General features: G+C 47.1%; 1 long non-coding RNA gene across 1 annotated transcript in view; it reads right to left on the bottom strand.

Annotated features, from left to right (window-relative positions):
- Positions 1–708: 708 nt before the first annotated feature.
- LOC136291862 (uncharacterized) overlaps positions 709–22,366 on the bottom strand; it is a 44,053-nt gene continuing 22,395 nt past the window's right edge. Inside the window, exons 2-3 of the long non-coding RNA XR_010721787.1 lie at positions 19,620–19,787; positions 709–904 (exon numbers count right to left, since the gene is read on the bottom strand). This is a non-coding gene — a long non-coding RNA (uncharacterized lncRNA). The remainder of the gene's footprint in view (positions 905–19,619; positions 19,788–22,366) is intronic.

Here is a 22,366-nt window from a genome sequence, read left to right as displayed (position 1 = left end):
CCTCTGTCATCTTTGCTCACTGCTGCAGATAGACACCAATAGTTCTCCACACCTTTGATAAGACAAGGGGCACTGGCTTTAAACTGAAGGAATGGATTGGTTTAGGTTGGATATTGGGAAGAAATTCTCCCCTGCGAGGGTGATGAGGCCCCGGCACAAGTTGCCCACAGAAGTTGTGCCTCCCCATCCCTGGAAATGTCCAAAGCCAGGCTGAATGGGGCTTGGAGCAACCTGGGGTAGTGGAAGGTGTCCCTGACCACAGCAGAGGGGCTGGAAATTAATGGTTTTTAATGTCCGGCCTAAAGCACTTCATGATTCTATGATCCTGGACACATCTGGGCCTGGCTGTAGCCCCAGCAACACGTGTACACTGAATTCACATGTGCTCAACAGAAGTGACTCAAATCAAAAGGCTACAGATCAACCCACCCTTTTTCCTCCTCTTTCCTGCTCCCACCCCCCACCCTGGGTCAGTACACAGAGCACAAACCTTCCTTTTTTTTTTTTTTTTTTTTTTTTCCCTTTCAGAAGTTAAACATTCCGCATCTTATTTATTTTGAAAACAATTTATAAGGGCGATAATAACATCCTTTGGCTCCTTGCCTCTGTAGCCCCAGGCTCCATACATGCCTCATTATGGGAACGGCGCACACCCCGCCACGTACAGGCAGCTCACTGTACTCTCATTAAAATCCTGTAGGTATTGGCTGATATAAACAAAGAGGAAAGTGCACCAGTACTCGAAAGCAGAGCAGGACTGCGGGATAGGTCGTGTGGTTCAGCGACACGGGCTCGGAATCCTGGAAGTCTGAAAAAACCTTTTGTGGTTCCGGCGTCCCACGCAACCGCGCGCTGCTCCTGGATGCGGCTACGCCAGGAGGCAGTCGTTTGACACGGATCCACACTGGAGAAAAAGAAAAATAAAAATCATGTTTGCCTTCTGTAGGAGGAGATAAATAACACAAGAAATCAAAGAAAAACTCTGGAGGAAAATCCGAGCCTTGGAAAGCCCAGGCTCTTGCTGGAAGAGTAACGCGCCTCAAAATGGCGAAGAAGAGGAAGAAAAATGTGCAGAACGTCCTTGCATTGTGTAAAGAGTAATTGCACTGGAAAGGAGTTGTAAAGTAAGTAAACATAACTTCCAGTTTGATCCATATTAAGATTTATTGACCCTGAAAGTCAATATTCTCTGCACCAGGGCCAAGGTTAACATTGAGCTGGAGGCCAATGGGAAAGCTGTAATGAAGTGCTGGTTAAGAGGTTAAGAGGCCCTTACAGAAGTATCTGGTTTTGCAGGAGGGTTGGAAGTCTTTCCACATGATCAGCCCCATCTTCCTCTACATTTCAAAGGCATCCAAATCTGCCAGTTTTTCTGTGAAATCCCAGCCACATCAACGCTGTGCCAAACTGATAAACCCTTTGGATGGCTTTTCCAGCAGAAGGCTTAACCCCCTCTATGCTACCCTGAGGCTTTGATCACGGTCAGGACCCACTCATCCCAATCCAGTGTAAACACAGATGGAAGGAAAAGTTGACCTCAGCTGATGACAAGCTAGGAACACGTTTGATGATGATGTAGGAAAAAGCAATATTAGTGAATTTCTGCCCTTTGGCAACTCCTGCTTTAGGGAAGAGCAGGCATACACCATCACAGCAGAGATTTGCAAGGTTGAGCAAGGAGAAAATATTTCTTTGGGGTCAGTAAAGGCGTGACAGTTCTCCTACGAGGAAAGAACTCATCCTGTGCTCTCACACCCTGGCCTTGTCATTGCAATTTTGCAATTTTCTTAGAAATTCACTGTGAGATGTTAGATGGACAGAGAGCAGACAGTCTCTGTATATTAGAGGTAAAGCTGTTGCCCAAAGTCTCCTCTGAGGTATTACATTATACTTGCAGAATATCTATGCCTGCAAAAACCTGGATTTCCAAGGCTGGTTTGGGCACTTGCCTAAAACCTTACTGCACCTGCAGAAAGATTTGTGTCCCAGACATGTTCTGTTTTCCTCAGTTTCACCAATTAGGCCAATAAATGGTACCACTTCTCCCAGTGAACCTCTGCTTCCCTAAAAATGCTCTGCCAAATCTTCCTTAGCAAGAGGTGGAGGACAGGGCTGGAAAGAAGACCATGGTTTTTATGAACCTGGTGATAGCACAATCCAACAGAGCTCACCATGAATTGTACAAATATTTTTGGAGGCTGTACAAGACCACAGACCTGAGAGGGAACATGGATTTCTTTGGAGCACAGAGGGAAATCAGCACAGCACTTATTTCAGTCCGGTTCCAGAGGAGCAACTTACTTTTGAAAGTAGTTTGAGTAAAGTTGCAATGATTTCCCCAGGACTTTGCTGGGTTTGTACATTTTAATGTCCTTCTACAGCTGCTCGCTTTCTCCTTGTGTTCATTAAGACATTTGGTTTTGTTACAAGGTCTGAGCAAGAGAAAAATAGCTGTATGTATATTTAAACAGACTATTAAAATACAGAGCACCATGTACTGGCACAGAAGAATTCATGGTTTTATTCATATGTTTTTGGGCTCAGTGAGGCTGTTGTTGTGCACAGCAAACAGCACCTCACCAGTGTTCTCATCACAGCCTTGTTCATCTGTGCTTCATTTTTCCTTCTCCACAAAGCACCACATTTGGATCAGAACCTGCAAAACAAAACTGTCTTCTCTAGGAGGGATGATTTCAGGAAATGGGCTCCTGGTGACCACTTTTGGCTCCCCATCCTCTCAAACATCTCCTGCTGACCCTCTAAAGTTGTGTCTTGCTGTGGCAGGATCCTCTTTAATGAGCTAAAATAGGAAGCGCCTCAGCAGGGTCTAAGGGATGTATCCAGGATGCTTCATTATGTGGGAATTAAGCACAAAACTGTAGAGAAATATGGATAGATGGGAAGCATGTCATCAAATGGGACCCTAACCCCTTACTAGTAAGACAAGGCTGCAAGCCACACTCCCAGACTATTGGGCAAGCCAGGTTTTAGGAAAAGGAGGCTTACTGGGAAAGGAGACTTAATGCCTAAAATCCAGTGACAAGCACATCCCCAAACGCCCGTTACAGCCCTTCCTCGAAACACAATCAGGGAGAAGCCAGCTCTCAACCTAAACCTTTATTTAGCTGCGTTTCACAACAATTACTGCATAACTTGGCATCGTGGGCATGGCCCTACATGGACCAGGAGAGAGCTCAGTGAACAGGGAGTCGAGCTGGGAATGCCATTTTCCCACACTTCCTTACAAAATCAATTTTCTTCCCACAAATGACAAACAGAAAACAGAAGAAGAAGGAAGAAGATGTTGCCGTTCACTGGGTCCAGGAATGTATTAAATACTACATGGTCACACCAGCTTTGGCAATAGAAGACACAGCCTTTTGCATTTCTGCACAAGAAAACATATTTTGTCCCTAAAAGAAGCCGCTATTAATTCTGCCCAAAATATTAACACATTCCCACCCAAATCCTTTCATCAGCACTTGGACATTTGAGGCAACTCAACCTTGCAAAGAAAGTTTTGAGGTCCATAATCAGTGAACATCACCCCCTTTGGGAGCAGGGAAAGGCACAGGCAGCAGCCGTGAGGTTTTGAAGAGAAGCTCCAGCTTTCAGCTCGGAGAGTTTATACCTTTAAGAGGCACAAAACAAAAAAGAAACCCAATCCTTGAGATGAATCACTCCAAAGTGTGCCCGTTTTTCTCCTCGCAGGCCTGAGCAGCCTCACACAAAGCCCCGGGGCACAGGCTCCTCATTTGGCAGGGCTCAGCACGGCAGCGGGGCCGGGGAATACTTTTGAATACTTTTACGCTGGAGAATTTGGCTTGTAACGAGGCTTTTCAGGAACATGGCAATTGCCCACGTGAACGCATGGCTTCCTGCATTAATATGCTAAAGAGACAAGACAAGCATCTTTAGCTACAGCTGAGGACTAATTAAGACTGCTCTTTTACAAATATTGCATGGTTCATTCCATTCTTCCCCGATTAAGAACAAAAGAAGAAAGAAGTCATTTATTGTCATGAGTCACTTCAGATACAATGGAAGGAATTCCAACAGATGACTGAGACAAAACAAAAGCTGACATTATGAAAGCCATGTCTAAACACTAATTTAAACTGTCAACTTGCTAGTGAGGAAGGTTCATGACAGAGGGAGTATTAAAACTTAAAAGAGCACATAAATCATTGAAGAGATTAGCAGCGTGTGATGGGGCCAAAGTAGCCGCGCTGGAAAGTCGCTGACTGGTTGCGAGCTCCTCGTAATTTGGGGGTAAATGCCGTGTTTTGCCAACAGTCCTGGACTAAAATGAGTAGTTTGGGCCGTGTTCCCAGAAGTGGGACTCTGTGTGAGTCAGTGGCGTTACTCCCGTTTCCAGCAGGTGAGGATCAGACCCTTTGTGTCCCACATTAGATAAAATCTGGCCTGAGCTTTCCTTTGCCTCATCAGAAACGCTTAATTTCAGAAAGGAGCCAAAAAGTGGCTTTGGGTCACATCCGGAGCTGCTGTAAATGATCGTGACTGACTCCCACAGGCTGGCTGCATCACTCAAGAACCTCCCCTTTCTATAACACCACAGTACCTCCTCTCTTCTGATTTTCAGGGAATTTGTATTGAGGTAGTGCCCTGTAATTCTCTGCAGACTTGCTTCCCACCTGCAAGAAACTCGCTCGTGTCCACTTAATTAAGAAAGTGGCAGATGAAAATGCTTTGTGTGCCGCAGGGACTGCTGTTCTAATGTGCCAACACATTAGAACAATTTCTTACAAAAGAAACGAGCACATACTTTTCAGCCCATTTGGTTTTTCAAACAGGTACGTGGCCTCCAGCTCTCTCACATCAGCTCTGCTTCTTTCGGGTAAGTCGTGGAAAGGCCACGAACAACAGTTCTGCAAAATTAAAGGATACTGTGTTTATATCATCTAAAATCTCCGTCTTTATCTGCTCGCTCCCACTGTTGCTAATACTCCCAAAACAGAGAAACCACTATGGATTACCAAGGTAGAATGATATTGATGGATTTAAGAAGATTTAGCATCTCTCTCAACTATTTTAAAATCCAGGTGACCCTGAAATCCACACAAGCAAAAACTCCATCTTTTCTTCAACTCAACATGCAGACTTCTTCCCTGCTTCTCTCCCAGACCAGAAAGCAACCGGTGACCATGTTCCCCCAAAATCTAGTTTAGTGAAATGTAAAAGGCCAAGAAAGTATTTGATAAGTTGCTGAATAAGAAGAGCTGAGAAAATGCAGTTATTTACCCGTCTGAGGGCATTGCTGTGGGGACTGCTGGGCAATACTCTGTCTCCTGGACACCAGCAATGAAGTAGATCCCCATCCCACTGTACCACTCTCTCAGTGATGGGGGTATTATTCTGGACAGATCACAGGCTCCCTTTAACTCTCTGAGCATCACTCTAAAGTCAGTGGGGAGACTCTGCGAAGGTCCAGGCCTTCGCATCCTGCTGGAATTAAGTCACTCTCAGCTTTGGCCCCAATTCAGGCAGAAGTTCAAAAAGTCAATTATAAAACAAATAAAAGAGAGGGAAAGTAAATGAGATGCAGAGCCCTTTAACTTAGAGGGATGAAATCACTGTGGAAGCTGGGGAGGGATTTGGTGTGAGTTTGGGCATGATCAGGATCCTTTCCTGCATCCTCATGTTTCACCGAGCTTGGTGCAGAGCACCAGATTTTTTTCTTCACATCTTTGCCATGGAAACCACTACATATTTTCCTATATTACCATTGGCTACTTGTGTTCTGATGGTCTTTGGGTCTGTTGTGTTGGGCACTGCAGAAAGGCTGATCAAGAGGACTGACCCTGTTCAGTCAAGAGGCGACAGAAGATGACAGGTAAAAAACAGGGTGAAACAGGCCACATCCTCAAGGGAGAGGTTTAAAAAGAAGTAGACAATAAATTTTTTTAAGCTATGGAGAGCTTCCTATGAAGACCAGATGAAAGGGATTTGCAGAAACCAGGTAGAGAAACGAGATCCTGGATGAATGCTTTAGCTGCGGGAATAGAAGAATTCCACTGTGTTAGGGATGTTCTGCAGAAAATCTACAAGAATTGACTGTGGTTGACAGGGCACTGAGATGACAAGGAAAAGAAGATGCACAATATAGAGAAGAGTGGAGACATGGCTACGTTATCCTTGGCATGGAACAGAGAAAGAAGCGGAGAAACACAGAAAGAAAAATGGATGTTGGTCAGTAGAGGAGTGAGACCTGTGCTCCACTTGTGGCTGGGAAGTCAGCAGCAGAGAGATCCCAGCTGGATTCTTCTGGAGTGGTAGAACTGGAAAAGGAGGAGGTCCCATGTGGAAGTTAGAGCTGGACAAAGTAAAGGCAAACTTTCAGGATTGAGAGAAGAGGTAGAAGCAGAGAGAAACACTGAAGAGGAGATTCCATGGTGGAGATCATCACTTTCTCTCCAACAGGTGCCAGTCTGGTCAAGATAGAGGAGAATGGGAGCATGGGCCTTGCTCCAAAAATGCCCCCCTCATCCAGACATGAGAGTCATCTGCAGGACCACCAAGTCCTGGTCTGGCTAGTTGGGGGCAGTGGTCTTCAGACAAAAACAGAGCAAAATAAACCACCCAAGGAGGGATGCGCTCTGTGCGCTTCGGTTACCGTTCCTCAGAGCCTCCAGTGGGGAAGATTAACTTGATGTGAGGCCACTGGCACTGGTGAAGTCATGCACCACGGTGATATCTCATTCTTCAACATCACTTTAATGCCACTGTAGCTTTCCAGAAGCCTCAGCTTAAAATTGCTGCAGTGCAAGGCTGAACCAGGCCTTTCCTTCCCACGCTGACATCAATAACGCTACACCCAGGGTAAAATCAGCTCCAGGACAGTTATTCTGACACTTTCACAATAGAAACTTCTGGGGGTTGAGATTTGTTTTGCTTTCCTTTCCTCCCCCCACCTCTCCCCCTTCCTTTATTTTAATGATTCTCCACTAAACCCACTTCCACGGCATGGAAAGGGAGGGAGACATCCCTAGGCTCTTTGTGAGAAAGGATCACGAGGCAAGAGTCAATGTAGCCGTGCTGACAAACAGATCAGGCTTTGGAGATCTGAGCCTGAACGTTACCTTATGTTTTAACAGCTTCACTGGCTCCAATGCCTCAGACTGCTTGAATTTCCCACCAGCTCAGCGCAGCTCTTTTCCACAGATTTTAGGCGTTGAATTAGTCTGGAGCTCAAAGGAGCAACATTTCCAGGCCCTTGATGAAGAGCATGTCTATCAGTTGAGATCCAGAAGAGCTGCCAAGGTTGTTTGCCTGCATCTGAAGTGTGGATGAGCTGCTCGGCCCTGCAGGGTTGTTTAAGGACCCTCCGGTATCTGCCGTGATATGAGGACAACGTAAATATCCCTACGTGTGTTTGCGTTGATGGAGTAGAGGTCCATAAATCCACGAGCAGCTGGCTGCATTTTTCTCTCAGCTCCCATCCGTGTTTGTAAACACTGGAGAAAGAGCCCCAAATCTGTGTCCAACATGGAGCAGTTACGGAACACACTGTAATCCCGTAATGCGAACCAGAGCGGGCCCGCTAACCGTGCAGCTCTGGAGAGAATTCCTGACATGATCCTTTTACGTATTTTATGTTAATCACTTCCATCTCAGGAACACACACAAACAATACCCCATTAGACGTTCCCTTTGGCACTCAGACAGCAGCACAAGCTGCCGCGTGTGCCAGAGCAGCCGCAGTAGGGACGGGAGGCCATGGCTGGATGCTGCTCATGGGAAGTAACCGAAGGACAGCGTGCAAACTCCTACTTTGGGTTTCTTCACTGCTTTTCCTGCTGGCTTTTCCAGGAGAAAAATCTCCAGCTGCTTGCCTGAGAAGGCTTGTGGTTTTTGGTGCATCGCCTTGGTCCCAAAGACCCTAAAGCTCTTCTTTGTGGGAGATGGAAATTTGCTTCTCCTCATCGCTGCACCTTGAGCAGGTGTAGCACAGAAAGGACAGAGCTTGGGACAAACTGATAGCTGCCTGGTCAGGTTTCTCTGTCCTTTTTCCAGTTCTAGGGACACACATGGATTTAACTCTTTAAATAAGCCTTAGGACTGCCTGGCAGATATTTTTCTTGTGGAAAGAAAGGGTGCTGGATCCCCAGGAGCAGGGGTGTGCCCAGAGGGCTTTGCTGCAGGCTGGGACACAAATATCACTTACACAGGGGAAGGGGGACAACTCTGAGAATTGAGGGTACAAATCCTGCTGTTGTGGGGAGCTCCTGGGGACCTCAGCCCTCGGAAGCAGGCAGAGGGAAAGGGAGGAGAGGAGGCCACGTTTGCAGGAAGAGGACACGTCGAACAAGTCCTCTGTCACAACAAGGGAAGTTCCTCATCTTTAATAAAATGCCCACCCCATGGGGAGGGCAGATGGCTTTGTCAGCTCACCACAGGAGCAATTCCAGCAGGCATTGTGTCCCTCTGCCAGCAGGGTGGGATCCACAGGGAACCTGCATCCCCAGAGGCGCACAACTCGCTGCAGCAGATGGGAATCACCAGCACCATCCCACATCAGGTTAGTAGGCAACCCCCAGGAAAAACAGAAAGTTATCTTCAAATACACAGCAGTTTCATACAATTTTGACATGCTCTAAGACCTCAGATACTGTGTTTTCCTTCTCTGCCAGGTTTTTTCATTACTAAAATGAAGATTTCAAGGGCTTACACGACTCAGGCCTTTGGTTGCAGCAAAGCAAGACACACTGGCACTGGTGCCACCGAGAAGCAGTGCCTGGGCTGGGACATTTCTGCTCAGGATGTACTTTTAAAGCAATTTGAAAGCAGCTCTGACTTTGAATAGTAACGCTGAAGTGGAATTTGCTCCAACATTCACTAGCCCAAATGTCTTCGCTGAAATCATGCTGTTCCCCTATTGTTATTTAACAATAAATCCTGCCCCAGGGGAAATGTGTATAAATATGAATTTAAGAGTTCCCAGATACAAAGTATCTCCACTTTTTTTACCCTCCTGGGAGATAAATAGCTTAGAAATCTTCCTACAAAGATGTGCTTTTCTTGATGCTTTTCCCCTTAACACTCTAACGTGATTCTGTATGAGGGGAGAGCATCCAGACACTGCAGCACGATGAAGAAAAGCATCTTAATAAATAAAATAATTCCTTTATTTCAGTGCTGAGGCATTAAATACCATGGTGTGCATGCAGATGTGCTGCTCTGGAGCCTAGCTGGACTGTTCTGTGGGAAGGGCAAAGTGGATTGCTGTGTTTACTGTTCCCTCTCTCAATGTTCTGGAGTCCAAGATGCAGTTTTGGAGCTACCCAAGGGCTCCCACTGCCTTCTCCATCTCAGGGATATGCTATGCAGAGGAGCTTCTGCTGGAAGCTCCATTTTACAGCTGAGGGGAGGAGAATGCTGAACCTCTAAACCTGGATTCCTTGTTCTTTGTGGTCCCATGGGTGCCAGAGTGGTTGGTACCTGTGTTCTGCAGGTCAGGAGGATAAATGGACCAGAACAGTGACTTGAAAAACAACTCATTTAGGTCTCAGCTCTGCATCACAACCTGGACCCCATTAAGTATAGAGTTATACATGGACAGCAGTCTTTTGTGGTCCAAAAAATGTTGGTGAATAGCTTCACAACCCTCCCACGGAGTATATATCAGCCAGATTTTGAAATCCAGCCTATTTGTGTTTGTGAGTTGAGAGCATAGACTAGACGAAGAGAAGAGAAGAGAAGAGAAAAGAGAAGAGAAGAGAAGAGAAGAGAAGAGAAGAGAAGAGAAGAGAAGAGAAGAGAAGAGAAGAGAAGAGAAGAGAAGAGAAGAGAAGAGAAGAGAAGAGAAGAGAAGAGAAGAGAAGAGAGAAGGAGGGAAGTTGCTCAGGCATATATGATATCCACAATCAGATAAATCTAGAAATGCAGGCAATGTTGCAAACTCTCCAAGCATGGTAGAGTGCAGAATTTATCTCTCTTTTTTTTTTTTTTTTTTTTAATAACACTTCACCCGTAATAATGTTCTCCTCTAAAAGAAACCCTGAAGGTGATTCATCCAGAGTGGGGAAAGGCACATGTGCACCTTGGCATGGCATGAGGTGTGTGGTGCAATGGATGCTGAGCATCCGACCTCCCTGACTGCTGGTGGAAAGACACCACACATTTTCCATGAAGGCTGGACACAGTCCCTGGGAGTAACTTGGTAAGGCCCCAGGCACTCAGAGAAATGTTGAAAGTAATCCAGCTAAAGCTCCACCTGGAAAGCAGTGGGTGGGAAAAAGACCTCAGTGATTGGGATGCAGAAAAGCAGAGGTGACATAGCAGTGGAGGGGGATCCTGCAAGAGCCAGTGCCATGCTCAGCTGCTGCAGAGGAAAAGATTTGGGGTTGACCACTTCATTTCTGTGTGTTTGTCCATTCCAAGTGTTGATCACTCCTCTGTGATAAGAAGCTAACAACGAGCTTCCACCCTGCCCTACAGCCACAGTTACTAATTACCTTTGAGCCCCTCTATCAACATTGCTTTCCTCTAGTTTTTGCCCTCGGTTTTTCAATCAGTGCATTGAACTTTTGAGGGAGAACATCTCATCTTCTGTGATCTTTTCAAGACACTAGTGGTACCGAGGGAGAATTAACCATCTTTATGCTTTTTGCTGTGAAACATTCCCTCTCCTCCCCTCCCTTTCCCATAAAAAGCCAGAAATGCCACTTAAATCGCTATTGTTCCCTATGATTTAATTTTATACCACTGCTCAGCAGCTACAGCTATTTACAGCAATCCCCAGTTAAGTGATCATGGATATTTAGGAATTTTTAATGCAGCGAGCTCATCCCCAAATTCAGCATCTCTCCTGGCAGCTGGGGTGTAGATAGGACATGTTTACTTAAAGTGGTGGAAGCCCAAATATTTAGTTTGTGGTTTCAGTGACTGAACAATCTGTGCTCGAGGGCTACGTGTGCAACTTAGAGACCACGGAGGGAGAACAGGTCTGGGACTGTAGGTGGAAATGTGTTTGTCAATACCCCAGAGCCCCCCACAGCCACATCTCACCTCCCCTAACGTGGGGCTTGAGAGGGCACGGATTAACACAAACAGCCTGCTGATGTCCCTTCGACAGAAAACGTGGGAAACGGAGTTTGCCTGGGATTTATGAACTGGGAAGGCCGTTCCTCATCCTGATTAATGGCGAGTCACGGAGCAAAGCCGAGGCCGCCCTTGAGCCCGCGTGCTCCACGTCAGGTGTTGTGGGAGTGAGAACAGTGGGAGAGCACAGAAAGGTCTCATGACGGTCTGTTAACTAATTTTCATGTGCCAAGTGAAGACGTGTCCTGGACTTTTGCAAAATATTAAAAAAAAACCAAAAAACTATATTTAGCAGCGCCGAGAGTCTCTAAAGAGAGCTTTGTGAGATGCTGGAATGGGGAGAAAAATACACACAGGTATAAAAAGCCCTCCAAGAAAGCAATAACTTACACAACTTTAGAGGGATATCCGACAATACATTTACTGCCAGCTGGGGACTGAGATGAATATCCAGGAGGCTGATGAACAGCAGGCAGCCCAGCCCTGCACTTCTGCTGGAACACAAGTGCAAAACCCAGCTCGTGCGTAGCCTTTTCCTCCATGGATTTCCAGAGGTTTCACCCTGGGGAGCTGGAGTTTCCCTGGGACATTTCCACATGGCAGATCTCCTTCCAGCACAGCTTTTCTCATGCTGAGAAACCTCAGCAGAATCCCAGAGATATGATTTTTTTACATTTCTCTATATAATTTTTGGCATGCTGCAGTGATGTAACACGGATGTGAGGAAGAAGGCAAATCCTCAAATCCTCAGCTGTGTGCAAAGGAGGGCAGGGAAAGGTACCAGTGTGCTGCATGGTGGGGCAGTAAGGTGACACAAGAGTTGATGGAGCTGGGGAAGTGGATGGAGAGTCAGTCCTATGAGGAGCAGCTGAGGGAGCTGGGAAAGGGGTTCATCCTGGAGAAGAGGAGGCTCAGGGGGGACCTTGTGGCTTTGCACAAGTCCCTGCCAGGAGGGGACAGCCGGGGGGGTTGGGCTCTGCTCCCAGGGAACAAGGACAGGATGAGAGGGAATGGCCTCCAGTTGGTCCAGGGTAGGGTCAGGTTGGGCATCGGGAAGAATTTCATCACTCAAGGTTGAATTTCATCACTCAGAAGGTTGTCGGGCACTTGAAAGGGCTGCCCATGGAAGCGGTGAACTCACCATCACTGGAGGTGTTCAAGAAATGATTGGAGGTGGCACTCAGTGGTTTAGTTGATATGGTGGTGATCAAAGGTTGGACTCCGAGATCTTGGAGGTCTTTACTGACCTAAATGATTCTATGGTTCTGTTTCACCCAATGGTCATCCATGGCTGAAGAGCATGGAAAGGATGTCCTATTCTTCATGTTGTGTTTCACCATCCCATGCTTGTTCATTTGGACACCAGAAAAGGAAGGAGGATTTCAACCCAAACGACCCTTCAAAATACTCTGGTTGAACCCACCATCACCAGGCCCTGTTATTATCAAATATCTGCAGGAAAACAACCAGAAATTAACCTGCTGCAATACACACACACGTTTCTTTCATAGAGGGGAAAAAAAAATGGAGAAAGAGAGGAAAAGGGAAAAGAAAGAATAATGCCACAGGATCTCCCCAGTATCCCCAGTAGCACATGGGGCACAATCCAGTACTGTACAAGAGCCATGCAGCAGAGGCCCAGAGGACACGCTGTCCCAGCACAAGGGCTGCCAGCATCCTGACAGAATTAGGAAGTCCTCTCTCACAGTTGCCCTGTAGACATGAAATCACACAAAGAAAGACTTCATTAGGATCCCGGACTAAATATAGTCAAATGAGGAGAGTGGAACATTCAACTTTCGCTCTTGGCAAGCAGCACGGCTTTGCAACCTTTAGGATATTGTTTTAACTAAGCTGGAATTCTGCATGGCTGTGATTCTGACAGCTCAGCACCTACCAGGGGGAAAGAATTAGGAAAATAAAACCTTTACCTGAGAAAACCCTGGAAAATGTGTGTGCCCTCATGGCAGAGTTCTTGCCCAGACAAAACTGCTGCTGTCACTGGGAATGACGGGCTGGAAAATTATTGGCGTCAATGAGAGTTTTGTGTGAGCTCAGATTGTGGGGTATGAGCCAAACTGTTTGCAGCTCCAAAAGTCTCAGAAAATTGTGGGTAAAACAGAAAATAACCGATGTGACAAGCCTTTCTGATCAGTCCAGGTCCACCAGCATCTTCAGGGCTTTAGGTATGTCCACATATTGCAGTGCTTCGGCATCACTGCTTCATCTGCACCTCTGCTGTGGGAATGACCTCCCTGCTGAGGCCTCAAAATGCAATCCCAGGAGCCTCAGGAGCAAAAACACAGACATGTGAGGAACAGGATCACCTTTGCCAAACAGTGTGGGCATTCAAATGCTCCTGGGGGAGGTAGGGCCACCAGTGTCCAAGCTGGCATCACTTGGGACCCTGGGTCCTGCTTTGTCTTCACGGGGAAAAGTCCTGGCATCAGTTGACACATAGTTTGATGAGGACGTCTATTTGTGTTAGGCAGTCCCAGACCCTTCCCCCTCCAGGAACTGGTTCAGCAAGGTCCCAGTTCGACCATCCAGCCCTGAGTATATTTTCGACATGTCAGAAACAGGAGCCAGATCCTGATTCCGGCTTCCTTTCCGTTCAGGCGCTTTACTCTTGCACAAATCCAGAGCTCCCAAAGCCAGGAGGATTCCAAAGCTGTCATACTCTGTCCCTGCCTGCTCTGCACAGGGAACAAGCACAAATACCCAGGTGACAGCAGAGGATCAGCCTTCCCTGCAGGAAAACCAAAGGTACAAGGCTTAAAATGTGTCACTTCAAGCACATGAACTTCCCAACACCTCACCTGGTGTTAGGAGGCAGGCATATAGAGGCCTTTATTAATCTAGCCTTTGGGATAGTCCCTTTGTTCTGAATCCCTAATAATATCACCAGTCCCTAATAAAAGGTCCGAAATCCCACACTCATCTGTCATCCTAACAGCATCCATTAAGGAGAATAAAACTCTCCTGAATCCAGCTCATGATGCTGTAAGAGGGGGCAGAAAACCCCCTGAACAAAAAGGACCCATTAAGAGGTGGAGTGGGACGGAAAAGGAAAAAACATCCAGCCTGAAAATGATCTCTCCTATTTCCCCACAGCCACGTCAGTGGGGTGAGGCCTTTGGTGGAAATTACTCCCCTGTGGGGACACCGTGAGATGCAAAACCTTCCCAGGGACATCTCTCCTCATGTGCTGTACATCTCTCCTGTCATGGAACAACCTGGAATAGTTTTTTGAAGACATCTCCCATTAAGTGAGCTGCCTCCAAGGGATGGGGGGAACGACCAAGCACAGCTGAACCGGGGGGAGTTTCCAACCCAGTGGGAATATCCACAGATAGAGGAAAAGGTGTATGACCCTGGGAGAGTGTTTGCAGAGTGTCAAGTTAGGTAAGCCAGGTGGAATAAAATCAGTTTGTTCTGATTAACTTTTAGCCTCAGGCATGAATTTGTGCTACCACAAACCTATGGACTGCCCTGCCAAAACCTGGAGCCTGAACATGGCACAGAGCCTCCCTCCCCCTCTCCCAGCTCAGGCTGGGCTGCTGGACCTCAGCTCCGGGGTTGGAGGCTCCCAGGACAGAGCAGTTGGCAGCCAAGACCAGCCAGGGCTGCAGCTTTCGAGACACGTTCCACAAACATCACTGTTTTAGGAAAAAACATCAGCAAAGAGCCGTCACGTGTTTCACTCCAGGAGCTGAAGGCGTGAGAAGGGCTTAAAAAAAAAAAAAAAAAGAAAGTCTATTCATTGAAGAAATGCAATCCAGAAAAGAAACCAAAAAAGGAAGCAGACCCAATGCAGACACCCCCCCAGAGAGCTGTGGGGCATCCTGAACAGAAGAGTGGCTTTGGAGCATCACCCTGGCCCACACAGGCACCAGTGCCCACCTCTGGGATGGGTGCAAGGAGCTGACAGGTCTCTTGAGACCAGGGGTTCCCAGGCTGGCTTTCCTGCACCTATTCCCAGCCCTCTGCAGCAGGCACAGGGAGCCCTGCTGAGGAACTGCCTTCCACTGGTACTGATGCAATTATTTCCTGAGATGCCACTGGTTTTCCTGCTGTCAGAATGGAGCGTACCTGCGGCACATTCGATCCCCTTCTGTCACTCTGCCTAAAGCAACCCCTTGTAGTCTCTGGACTTCGGCATTTTTAGTTTTCTGCATTGAAACTGACCTTCTGCAAGAGGCAGATGCCCCAGCACGGTGGCAGTTGAGGCAGGTGTGCTGGAAAAAGACATTTCACAGCATGGATTCGTGGATTCATGGATTCATGCTCAGAACAAATTCAGAGACATGGAAATTTGGTGAGTGGAAGCAGGGTGCCCAGCCCTGGATTGAAGGCACCATTCACCCACATCCCCAGCCAGCCCTGCTGTTTGCCCCAGGGTGGCACTGGCTGGGGAAGAGCAGAGAGCTCCCAGGCCACCTCCATTCCCAACTTTTGCTGCTCGGTGGCTCCTGGGTGACACCAGTGACACTCAGCTGCAAACACAGCACCAGAAAGGTGATGCCTGGCTTCTGCATCCTCCATCTGTGCCAGCTCTCCAGCATTTATCACCCTTTTTAAAAGCACAGCTTTCCCTCTGCCCTAGACCCTTCTCATGAGTCCAGGTTGAGATCTTCACCAGAAAAGTGTTCTGGAACTGAGAAAAGAGGTAGAAGGGTCCAAAAGAAACACCATATGTACCAAGCAGTGAAAACGAGCCCTGCCACTGTGCAAGAAGGCACAGGCTTGTATAATATGATATATACTCCACATACTGAGAGAAAGAATATACTTCTCACTGTAAAGTGTTTTACATGCTAACCATCAGGCATACACCAACTCAATGGATGCTGGCACTTTACATAAATATATGATGATGCAGTGCTATATGTAATAAAAATCTGGAGCCCAAAATATGGAAGCAATCCAAGAAAACAGATCTCACATTTTTGCCTTTGTTACAGTTCGATTCTGACATGCTCTGATTAAAATTCAACATCTGCATGCATTTAAAATTAAAATATATAGGTATTCATGTTCTCCTCCTTCCACAATGTTTTACTGCTGCCTTTTTCTTCTTAAATATTAAAAACATTACATTATTTTATTTCAGATGTCTCAATATATTACACATCACCCTTTCACCTCGGAGCTTTGGTTCAAATCCAGCTCTTTGCCGGGGAAATAGAAAACATCTGAAAATATTTAGTAGTCTCATCTCAGTGTCTAATCACAGTCTGCTCTGACATGACAAAACACAACAAACAAACTGGCTTGCCACAGATGAAAAATGTTTACACAAAAATACTCAGGAGTGTAAGAATGAATAAAGACATCTCTAACTGCATTAAAGCCCATGCTGTTAAGTATTAAAAAGTAGTTTGCAGATAATCTGAACTGCACCTGCCCCTCTGGAAAGAAAAAAAAAAGAAAAAAAAAAAGCAGGTGATTTAAAGTTCTCGCAGCCTAGCAGGTCCCAGCTGCATGTTTTTTTGTTATTCTAAAGCAGGAAGATGTGTCAGGCTACAGTGCAAATATTGTCCATGGGCATCACGGTCTGGAGAGCCTAAGTACCTCGTGATTTAGGAATCTCAGAAGAGAACTTTATTGCCGGCAAATCCTCCTGGACTAAAATATATGTACTTTAAGAGGAGCTAGCATAAATAAGTCTTTGTCTTTGCAGGGGAATTCAGCTGTTTGGTGGGTGGTGGGGAGGGAAAGCAGCTGTCCCAATAGGCCCCATGTCGGGCACTGCAATGAGGCACAACACGGCTGCTCTCTGGGGCAGGGATGGCTTCAACAGGCAGGAGAAAGCACAGGAAGAAATTAGCCATGGGAAGGGGCAGGATCTTCCCCTTTTACCCACCTCAAATCCTGGATTCAGTCCTGAGCCCCTCACAACAAGACATGGAGGGGCTGGAGCATGTTCAGGGCAGGGAACGGAGCTGGGGAAGAGCCTGGAGCACCAGGAGAGGCTGAGGGAGCTGGGAAAGGGGCTGAGCCTGGAGAAAAGGAGGCTCAGGGGGGACCTGGTGGCTCTGCACAACTCCCTGACAGGAGGATGCATCCAGGTCGGGCTCTGCTCCCAGGGAACAGGACAACGGGAAACAGCCATAAGTTACTCTTATTATTAAGGGTTATCAGAACTCCACGTAAGTAAAAGAAGTGATCATAAAGACGGAGCAACTCTTCCTCTTTATTTCTGTCCTCCACCTACGGACAGTTTTCCCACCTACCCTGCCTGCAGCACTGACCTCATTCCTAGACATGATCACACCCTGTCTGTTGTCAAGTTATACCCACGGAACTCTGGGGGAAGTGGTTCCATAAGCTATTTCTAGACCAAAGTTTTTCTACCTGCAGGAGCTGATAGGGACTTACATGGGGAAAAAAAAAAAGATTAAAATTCCTCGCCCTGTCCATGAATATACTACAGTACATTATTTTTTTTCAGGAAGATATTGTAGTATTTCCTTCTGCAACAGCCAAATGAAATACGAATAAATGAACATGCTACGGTTTCACCGTATCCCCTTTAATGCAAAATAAGATGTATCCCTTAATTCAATAAATTAGAAAGTATATTTTTTCAAGGGGAAAAAATACCAGTGTAGCTAAGTCTTTGCAGATCTTGGCCTGTCTCCAATGCACAAAGGACAGGCCAAGGAGAGACATCCAAAGGCCATGCTGCCTCTAGAAGTCAGGGCTCAGCTGAGGGACCTCTCTGGGAGGAAGATTTGCTCCCCTGGGCACAGCTGAGCCAGGGCAGGCCCTGGACAATCCTGAATCCAATCTTACCCCACTCCTGCTGCAGCACTGAGCTGCTTCCCTTTGCAGACACCAGCACTGGATTTCTTGCCTGGATAATAATTTCCTTTCCATGTGACTTAGACAATACCCAGAGCATTTTCCATTTCGGCTTTCTCCACAGCACCCCTTGGTCTGGGGTTACATTTTATTGTCTCTGCTTCATTTTCCTGCGCTTTCCTTCTGCTCCTGTGTTTTCCTTTTGCCCCTTGACGAAATCTCTCTCTTTGCTCACCGTATTTAAATTCAGCAGTGACACACAGGCTTGTTCACACAACTTCACACCTCTCTGCCCCTGTTACAACCCCACCCCGAATTATTTCCCATTCCAAGATGTGAACGCCGTTCCCACCAACCATGTGTCCCTGCAAGGCAGTGTATTAGTAAATTATTTCTCCAGGTTCTTGATTGACATTGTTGAAAAGATACTTTTCATGCGTGTCAGTCTTTGTGGGGTGAAAATGCTTTTAGCATGCTCCTAGGATTTACGTGGGCTTCCCTGGGCTGCTGCTGCCAAGTTCAGACGCGGTCGGAGCATGTGACATTCTTTGTCCTACTCTTATTACATTTTCCTTTTTATCCAGCCCTGCTACATATTTCATATTTTTCATATTTCTGCCCTGTGATGTAAAGAACAGCCATTTGCTCAATGCCCACTCCAGCGTGAGCCTCCCAGGTCCTGCTACAACCGGACTTTCTTCTTCCTTCCTTTTTTAAAATAATATGTTTTCATTATTTACCTAATATTTTAATATTTTAGGGCTCATCCCTTTCGAAGAGCTGAGCAGATGCCACGTGTCTGCCGAGCCAGGGCAGGAGACCACACGTGCACTCACGGGGAGGGACGAACCCCAAGCACCACATGTTTGCTTCTCTCCCAGCGAGCAGAGATCAGGTCTCATTTCTGGCTCTGCATGCAACAGTCCAGCTCCAGAGCCAGAGCTGGGATGTTTCCAGGATGTTTTCCCTCCTTTGCAAACACGACCCTTGCTGCTCAAGCTCTTCCAGAGCTCCACACCACCCAAGACATTGCCGTTCCGGTGACATCTCTGCAAACTCATTAAAGAAGCTGCAGCAGCATAATTGAGGACTGGAAGCCCCAGAGCCAGGCATGGGCAGGGGGAGCAGAGAAGGAAAACATCACTTCACCTATAAAAGAGCGCATTTAGAGCAGAAAATACTGGGGAAAAAATGTCATGTCTCAGAAAAGCTATTGCATGCCTAAATGTTGGTTTTACAAGCCCAAACTCCGTTTGAAAACAGCAAACTCAGGACTGGTTTCCTAAGAGTCACATCCAGGAATGGCATTTTATGGCTTAGATGTATCATCCAGCATTTGTTAGCTGGTTGTCCACTTTGCTTAAGAAGTTACTTCCTAAATAAAATGTAATCCCTTCCCTCTGGATGAGGATCTGTCTTCAAACCACAGCACTTTTGCGTCATTCCTGAGAAAGTCTCAACATCCAGCCCCTCAACATCCACACTCAACACCTTCCCCAGTGGCTGCTCTGCCATGCTCTCATCCCTTTCCCTGGAGCACACCAGGAGGCTGCAAATATTAGTGCAGACAGAGATCATGGTCGAAGCCCTAGAGCACTAATTATTAACACTGATTATTAAACATAATCAGCAAATCACAGACCAGGAAGGAAAAAATCATAATAACAGAAGTATTTAGGCACACACATTTGAATTGAAATTGATCGTCATCATCGCCAGCCAGTGTCCAAAAATAATAAATAAAAAATCACCTGTCTCCTTGGCAGGCAGCAAGTGGAGAGCTTTCCTAAATTTGCAGCAGTAGAGTCCACACTCAAATTGTTCTGCTGACGGAAATCCAGCAAACTTCTCCGTCACTACTGCGGGTAGAGGACAGGCCACCGATGGGAATAGTTTCATAATTCTTTTATTGGAAGCATCTGTAGAAACCATAAAACAACAACTACAACAACAGCAACACAAAGCCATGTTTTCTCACTTCTTTCCGAGCAAGGAGGGTGCCAGAGCGACTCCCCGCCCTACCCCCGCACTGCATGGTGGTTTCCTTTGTTCATATTTCACTGCCTGCATCCAGCAGCAAGATTTATGGGCTGGTGCTGAGCTCGGGATGTGCACAGGACTGGTCTCTGGGGACCCGGGCTTGGCCATGCAGAATGGGGGTGCAGAAAGGCTCCTGCAGCTCCGGGGAGGGAGAAACTGGAGGGAGGTTATTCCGGGCCAGATTCCAGCGCCTTCCACTGAGTAACAGCTCACTGAAAACCCAGCCCTGGTAGCTAAGGAGGCTCTTCATGGAGAAATGTTGTCACTCGGTGTCTGCAGGGTGTCACACCCGAGGACACAATGCCTGGATCCGGCCCGATGTCCCCTGTGCTCCCTTCCGGTCTTGGTCACCATCCCAGCACTGAGGAGCCCATTTATTCCAATGTCAGATGACTTCCCTGCAAAAAAAGTGTTCCAGGAGCACTTGCCAGCCTGGCCAAGAGCTGCATTTTAGTGCCTCGAGCTCCGCTGGGACCTGAAGTGGATCCAGTGGGGAAAGGGCTCAGAGTGTTGGGAAGATGATTGTGCAAGGGCAGGACACGAGATTCCAGGTGAACATCTTGGCCTAGACACCTTCCCAATGTGGTTTTGGGTAGGTTACAACATCAGTTCGGAGTTGCCTTTACCCCAGCAAAGGGGGGATGTTGTATCTCCTGAATCTTCAGGGTCTTGTAAGCAGAAAGTCTCCTCCTTGAGAAGGGTTGGAGGAAGAGGCCAAGAAAACAAAGCAGGGAGCAAGACAACAAGCCAGCCAGCAGTAGGGCCACTCAGCTCAGCAAAAGCAGTGACCATGAGAACACACAGGGTTGAGCACAAAAATATCCAGGGTCTGTCCAAATCCTATAGGAGCAGAGCTCCAACACCTCTGGGCAATGGCAAACCTGGGTCCAGTGTGTGCAAAACAGGAGATTTATTTTCGCAGTCCTGTGCACATGTGTGTTTCTATAGGGCGTGTGTTCATGATAAGCCAATAAAAGAAACTCGAGTGAAATACAGACTGGGAAAAACGTAACCCATGAAAGCCACACAGAATCTTTTTTCCCCCCTTGATTCTTGTTCTTTTTCAGTTTGTCTAAATATACCTCAGGGCTTTTTCTCTTGGTTTAAGTGTGCTCTTTCATGGATGGTTTTCAATGTATGTTAAAGTCGCTGGCTGCTGCCAGCTCAGATTTTCACCCTGTGCGTCTCGGCTTTCTCCTCCATTAAGACAAAGTGCTGGCACTGCTCTTTGACCGAGCACATTGTTCATGGTACTGAGCAGCAATTTTCCATCTCTGACTGTCTTTGGGCTCACCCCAGGAGGAAGGGTGAGCCTGGCTTATTAAGCTCTTGTTTCTCAGAGAGCAGCAACATCTGGAGTGCGGGGTGGGCTGCTGGCACGCCTCAGCGGAAAGGAATTCGGCGTGGGGTGAGGTCTGCCCAGCTCCAGAGGTGTCACTGCAGTTGGTTCTGGGGACAGAGAGATAATGAAACCCCACAAAAAGCAGCACATTTCGACCTGTGCTGGGCTGCACTGAGGTTTTGTTTCTTCTGACAGGAGTCAGGAGGCCCAAGGAACCATGTTGGTCTTGGGTTTTCTCATCCAAAGCTACATTTTGCTCTCCTGCTACGCAAGACTTTGAAAGTGTTGCCCTTGATGTCTAACTCAATGCACTACCAAAAACCAGGGCAGATGTAAAGGATGAACTCTGATACCTGATTTCATTGAAGTTCCCTCCGAGGCGCTCCTGAAAACCCATCCCAAACGGAGCTGTCCCCTGCAAGCCACGGTACAGAAACCACCTTTGGCTGAAGACAGGTAGCATTTGCTGTGCCCAGCAATGTGGGCATCCCCCCTGCCTCTGCTGAGTGTCACTTTGGTCCAGGTGAAATGACATGTCCTGGAACAAGTTGGGCTGTTGCTTTGGGACACAGGCCTCCAAGATCTACACACACGGTGCCCATATGTCACTCCACCACAGCTTTTCACCAATATCCTCCTTTTCCTCGTGCTCTTACACACCCCAGCTGAAACCTTTTCCCTCTCAGTACTACCGGAGAGTCACATGGAAAAGAAACCTTGCTGGATGGGGATTTCCAATGCAGTGCTGAGGGACTTCAACTGAGCCTCTCCCCAAATGTTTACGCCTTTGGTCTCCACGTGTGTTTGCAGTTGTACTTGCTGGAAAGAGCCCACCACCAGCGTGGAGATAAAAGCCATCCAGCGTGCGACTCCTAGAAGTTTATTTTGGCTGCCAAGCCAAACATGGAGGTAGTCTCTAATTAGAAGTGTTGCCTCTGCAGCAGTGCAGAGCAGTAACAACAGTGGAATTTGTCTGAAGCGTGCGCTCCACTCGCATGGCCATGGTGAATTAAGCAAAAATGTCAAACTCAGCCTGCAAGCAGCAGACACATTGCATCACATTCCATGTCTGCACCACACGGCAGCCTGGCTACAGAGCACGTTTCTTGACGACTA

Source organism: Chamaea fasciata, unplaced genomic scaffold, assembly GCF_029207755.1.
Source record: "Chamaea fasciata isolate MVZ Bird 193981 ecotype frontalis unplaced genomic scaffold, bChaFas1.0.hap1 SCAF_7, whole genome shotgun sequence".
In the NCBI taxonomy this organism is placed as follows: domain Eukaryota; kingdom Metazoa; phylum Chordata; class Aves; order Passeriformes; family Sylviidae; genus Chamaea; species Chamaea fasciata.
The sequence above is the reverse complement of the archived record's forward strand: the minus strand, read 5'-3'. Positions and strand labels throughout refer to the sequence as shown.